Source organism: Manacus vitellinus, unplaced genomic scaffold (genome assembly GCF_001715985.3).
Source record: "Manacus vitellinus isolate BGI_N305 unplaced genomic scaffold, ASM171598v3 scaffold_2_pilon, whole genome shotgun sequence".
NCBI classification, from domain to species: Eukaryota; Metazoa; Chordata; class Aves; order Passeriformes; family Pipridae; genus Manacus; species Manacus vitellinus.
The window spans coordinates 18877240-18883239 of NW_021940208.1; the positions used below are offsets into that span (position 1 = coordinate 18877240).

Consider the following 6000-nt stretch of genomic DNA (forward strand, 5'->3'; position numbering starts at 1 on the left):
TTGTAAGTAGAGCAGAACAAGTGGAGCACAGGCACACCATGTAGCTGTATTGCCATGGACTATGTGCAGCTGGCACAGTACATCTTAACCTCTAGATATTACTGCAATTAATATTATGAAATAGCAGCAGCACAGGCACCCTTAACACTGATGCTTGTGTTTAGGCATGTCAGACTGTGCTCCTGACACTATATTGGCATCACAGCTCTCATGGAGTTTTGCAATGTTTTGAACTTCTGCCAAATTCCAGCAAACACAGTCACAGTCCTTCTTCCCAATGCTGCTCTCTTGAGACAACAAGGGGCACACCATCCTTATCTTTCCTCCCCCCAACCTGAGCTGCCTGAGGTTACTGTTGCCGTACTTCGGTGTAGAATGTTTCAAAGGGAGAAATTACACAGGAGGGAGTTCTCTGAAGAGTTTACAAATTGTTTGAGGGCACCTTAATTACACGTTATTTCTGTTCCCATTAGGTTTAGTGGATTTGCAACACTGCTCAGCCCAAAACTAGACTCTGCTCCAGCCACCTATAAAAAACCTGCAGAAAGTGTTAAAAAATCATGAATGTTTATGTTGCCTTTAATTATTTTCCATTTCTGTTGTCTGGATTTTCTTTTGAGATGCATTTTCTTGGCTTACATTAGGACTACAATCCTACCGTGCAAAGGATAAATCCACATTTGTTTCCATGAATTATTATTAGGTGGGCCTAAATTTTGCAGGTTAATAAAGATAGGTGTAAGGACATGAAAGGAAGTGTAAAGATATAAAGGTGTAAATATATGTATAAGGATATAAAGATATGGATTGGAATTTTTAAATTTTCAGCTTGAGACAATGGCAGATAATGACCAAAACTATTTTCAGACTTTTTTTTTCTTTGACCAAACTGTAAAATATTAGAGTCAGTCCCACTGGTTTGCCCAAAACTAGTCTTTAAATGCTCACTGTTTAAAATATACTTAATTCATCCATTTCTGTCACTACAATAACAGATCATGGAAAGGGATCTTAGCCTTCGTAGAGGGACAGAGAGAAACCATAACAGTTGCTGGTTCTGTATGACATGTAAATTGTTGAAAAACATAGGGTTTTTTATGTTGTCTAGATATACCACTCACACTACTGTAATTTCAGGACATAATGCAGTGGCATTAAAAAAGCTGGGGTTTGAATATTGAAAAATCCAGTTGTGGTTGTAAAGGTTTTGGGATCAACTGCATTTGTGATCCCTCTAATTTTTCTAGATAGAGTTTGTGGTCTGGGTTGCTCAGCAGTGCACCTTCCTCCTGCCTTACGCATTCCTCTTACATGCATAATCCCGAATGATGCATCTGCCTTTGACACATGGATACACCTTTTTTCTTCTGAGAACCCACAACCAGCAATTTAACTAAGGTAATTTAATTTGCCTTCAAAACCATGCGTTAAGCATTAATTAAACTAACTTAATTTGTCTTCAAAACAGAGTATTATTCATTCATCCTAAGGCACGAAACACATAGCACGAAGGGTAAAAAACATCAGAGGTACATGACTCTTACTCATACCCTCATCTTTCTCCTTGACAGCTTTTGTCCTTTCTCATTTTCAGCTTCAAGAAGCACTCGTGTAGTGTTCGCACCAGTGTTTTTTCAGTGCTTTCCTTTGCCCTGTAACTCCCTTCCTTTCACACACTCCTTCTGGACAGCTTCTCTCAGGTGACTCAAAGGCCCCAATTTCACAAAGCTTTTATAAGATTATAGTGTGATATTTCTCAGTCCTGAAAAAACAGAGATATTAGTAGTGTTGCAACCAATGTGTTATCTTTTAGGTCCACAAACCTCCTTGAATTTGTGGACTCTTTTGTATGTCCTCAACTTCTTTTCACCTGCTTGATCATTTTCATAATGCTTATTGACTAACTGCACAACAAATATCCTCATCTCACAAATATATGTGGAAGCAGAATATTAATTTTAAAAATAAAAATATCAGGCACATTTTTCTATTTTCCTAGTGGAACTACTTGTTCCAAAATAGTAACCTGTGATACTTACCTGTTATCAGCAATAGAATGCTACAGAATACTAAAAATACTTATAAAAGTTAAGATTTTATAAAATTTTGAAGTTTTTATAAAATATTTTAATTTTTTTAAAAATGTTTGTAATTAGGCTGCATACATCATATGAATATTTGGTAAGGTAAGCCTTGTGCCTATACAGAATTTAGTAAGTTATTTTTTATTAATAGAGTACTGTTGCTGAGAATGTGCCCACAAAGCACAAAAATATCTGAGTAGTGATAAAAAGTACTACAAAAGAAACAATTTTAGCTACAGTTCATCTGAGCCTTAGCTTCATCTAATCCTCACTTCAGTGTTAGATATGAGCACACTTCATTCTAGAGACTTGTGAAACACCAAAGAAGAACAAGCACCCCCCTGCCTGTTGTCTTTTTTGGTGGTTTTTTTTCCTGGTGATACTGAGTGTTTAGAGACTTCTGGGTCCCTGGTAAGCCTCACAACAGGTAGCACTTGTAATGAACTCCTTAAAATCTGAACATGCCATGTTTTTGTTTCCCCTTCAGAGTAACTAGGAAACCAGCCTCACCTCAAACCTTATAGAGAGTCCTCCCCTCAAGATCCTTTTGTAGCTTTGGCATTTCCAACTAGCAGAGATGAATTGATACTGGTAAAAATATCACAGAATTCAGCCCTTTAGCTGCAGCAAGAAAGGTATAAACTAGATATTTCTGACCAGCAGTATCAGTAAGAGCTGACTCTCTCATCTGAAACATGGCCAACTTCTGCCTTTGAGATGAATTTCAAGACAGAGCCTGCAGATAGCACCACAAAAACTGTCCTCTCTTTAGAGCAGGAGCTCTGGACTGTTGTAGCATGCAGAACAGGGAAATCAAAATGGTCGTGAGGAAGCCCCACCTATAACACAAAATAATCCCATTAGTCTCTCTCTGACAAAGACCTGGGAGTTATTTTGCTGAGTTGGTGGCCATGGGAACAGTGTGGTTATCATCACAAAACAGAGGCGGAAACCAGAACTTTCTCTAGGAATGGGGAAGCAACTTCCAGGAGTATCACTAAGAGCAGCATTTTCACAGCAAGAAGCCAAGCTTCCTAAAACAATTTCACCAGTAAAAAACAGCAAAAGTAAAAGTTATCAAGGAAAACCTCAAATCTTTCTGAGCAGGAGGAAAGAAAATAAGAGTAACACATGCATTTTATTGCTTGAGATATATGTCAAAGGGTTTGATGAGGTATGAAGGCAAGTAGATGGATTTAGCAGTTTTCTGCAAAACCTTGCATAGGCTGAAGAAACAAAGCTGAAGTTGGTGAAATACAGAAATACAGGTAAGATTGCTCTTTTAAACTTTTCTTTTGGAAGAAGCTGCAGGTGAAAGCAGAACTGAGAGCTGACAGGACCATTCTTCTGCTAGTAACATGCACAACTGCAGTAACTCTTTGTTTACATCCTTACCCAGCCTGCAGGGGTGGCAGCTGCATGTATTGAACCACATTCCAATTCCAGTCACACTGGAATAACTCCAGGGTCATGTCATTGACTTCAATAAAGTTATTCTTTATTCATGCTTGCCTAACTGAGAATCTGGCCCATTCTATCTAGGTAGCAATATCTAACAGAGAAAATACTGCCAAATTAAGGGAACAAGAAGAACCAGACTATATCACACGAAGAGGAAACATTTCACATTATAAGGATTATAGAAGCTCCTTAGTTTAAGGACTTTATCAACATTTAAAGGACAGTTCACTGAAAAGCATTTCTGTACATGCATAGTTTTTTTTAAGCCCCATTTGCCATTTTAGAAAATGGAAATAAAATTGATTTTAACATTATTGAAATAAAAATACTGTGATTTGTTCAACACAGCGCACTAATTCATTGTATATCTATGAGGAGCAGTCTGGATTAAGACATCTTCCATTTAGGATTTCCTCTACATCAATCAAGAAGACCTCTCTGGCTGAAATATGTTGAGTTTCGTGGTTTTCTCTGTGGGAGCATTTTTCTGTTGGTGCCAAATTCAGCTTTGTGAAAAACACTGCACTTTGCTTTGTTGGGCAAACCCAGGGTGTCCCTGTTGTAGTCACCAACAAAAGACAAAGAAAAGGAATGAAGATAAGGGAAATTTATCATTACTGTGTTATTTCCAATAAATTCAGATTCATTCAGGCCATGGCTTGATGATACAGTAAGTCTGACTGCAGAGATCCCAGTGCTGTATCACAAAAATCTGCAGCCAAAGATGTAAGAGTAGCAAAACCCATAGATTTACTTCAGCAGTTAATTTGTTAAAGAAATATTGACATTTACCTCTTAGCAGGCAGTGGACTGAATTGCCTGACCGCCGCTTGTACAAAGTTGGTATTGTCCCATGTTATGTGCTCTGACTAATGCAGCAGAAATGCACTTGTATGCCCACACCTCATCTGGATGCTGTTTGTGTTGCTGCATGATCTGGAGGTGCTCAGATGGAGAATAAGTGGTGGTGGATCCACCAGGGAGGAGGTTTCTGCCATACCTAATTAGCAATAACATGCCACTTATTAACACTTTTCACATAACCTTTGGATTTCACCTGGATCCAACAGAATATAAATGTATAAACTCATGCAACACACTTGTGAAGAAACCAAAACATAAAGTTGCCTGCTTACTAAGGAAAATATGTGGGAAATTGGGAAGGGTGCTGGATTGTTTCTAGTACATAGAGAGAGTTTAAAACAGATTTTTATTTTTTTTTTTAGAGTTCGTATCTCAGCTTTTGCTACCCTCAAAATGAATCAAGAAAAGTTGCAACATATAGCACTTTTCACTCAAGATTGTATATAAAACAATGCCATGAGATGACAGAAGTAATTTTAGACCATCCTGGACAGTTCCCATAAGGAAAATATCATAAACCTGAAGTTGCAAACTGCCTGCCTGTCAGGTTTGGCCTTCTAATCTGGGTATCAACACCTAGAGTTCTCCCACAGAAATCCATTTCATTATTCCCATGCAAGACAGAGCAAGTTATTAATGTTTCGGCTACAGGAATGATCCTCCTGTGCACTAGTAAGTTTTATTTCTGTAAATCTGCATCATAGTGGACAATATTGTCTTAAACAAATTTCCCACAATCATCATTAGTTGGCCAGCTTTCTAACACCTGGTACCAACAGATTTTTCATCCAGTGAGCACAGTGCCACACAATGGTAACAGCAGGTTTTTACCTAATCCCTCTCCATACACAAGCAAACATCAAATGTGCCTGTGACAAAGGCACACAGACCGGCCTGACATTTGCTGATAACTCCCAGGAGATTCTCCCTCAGCTCTTCTGCTCAAACACATTTTCCAGTGGAAAAGATGATTTGAAATAATTTCCACCTAGACTAATTACATTCACTGAAAAGAGCATCCCCCTCCTCCTCAGTATACATTTATTAGTCTAGCCAAAAATGCAGCTAAGACTTTGTGAAGTTTTCCAAAGCAATAATTATTTAATCTTAGGAGAATTTGCAACAGCTTGCTCGATAATAATAAGTTATGCAGATATATGTACTTCATGCAAAGTTGCACACACAGACAGACACAGAGTAGAAAAAGAAAAAAAAGTAGGCGTTTAAAACTGCTGTTTAAATTCCACTCACAGTTTTGAAGTCTAAGCATAAAACTTCTTGTTTTGCATCTGTAGCTCCAAGCTGTCTGGAAAGATAATGCAGTCCATCAGATATCCTGGTTTTGTTTTCTTGCATAAAAATATCATCTGTCACAGGCACAGGAGCTGACTTCAAGGACCAGCCCCTTCTGCGAAGCACACCAATCGGGAGATTCTGGGAGCACATGTGGAATGCTGCTCGCCTCTGCGCAGGTCACGGCCACGGGCAGCATCTGCTCTGTGGGACGCGGCTGCCAGATGAACTCGGGTGTCAACGAAATACGGGGCTGGGGGTGCCCCGGCCCCCTGTGGATGCCCGGCCCCAGCCCAGC

At 39.0% G+C, this 6000-nt stretch overlaps 1 protein-coding gene across 1 annotated transcript in view; it reads right to left on the bottom strand.

The window, feature by feature from the left end:
• Window positions 1-5739, bottom strand: part of STARD13 (StAR related lipid transfer domain containing 13) — a 293516-nt gene extending 287777 nt beyond the window's left edge. Inside the window, exon 1 of the mRNA XM_018071073.3 lies at window positions 5661-5739. The gene's annotated coding sequence lies outside the window, so the exon portion shown is untranslated. The remainder of the gene's footprint in view (window positions 1-5660) is intronic.
• Window positions 5740-6000: the final 261 nt, after the last annotated feature.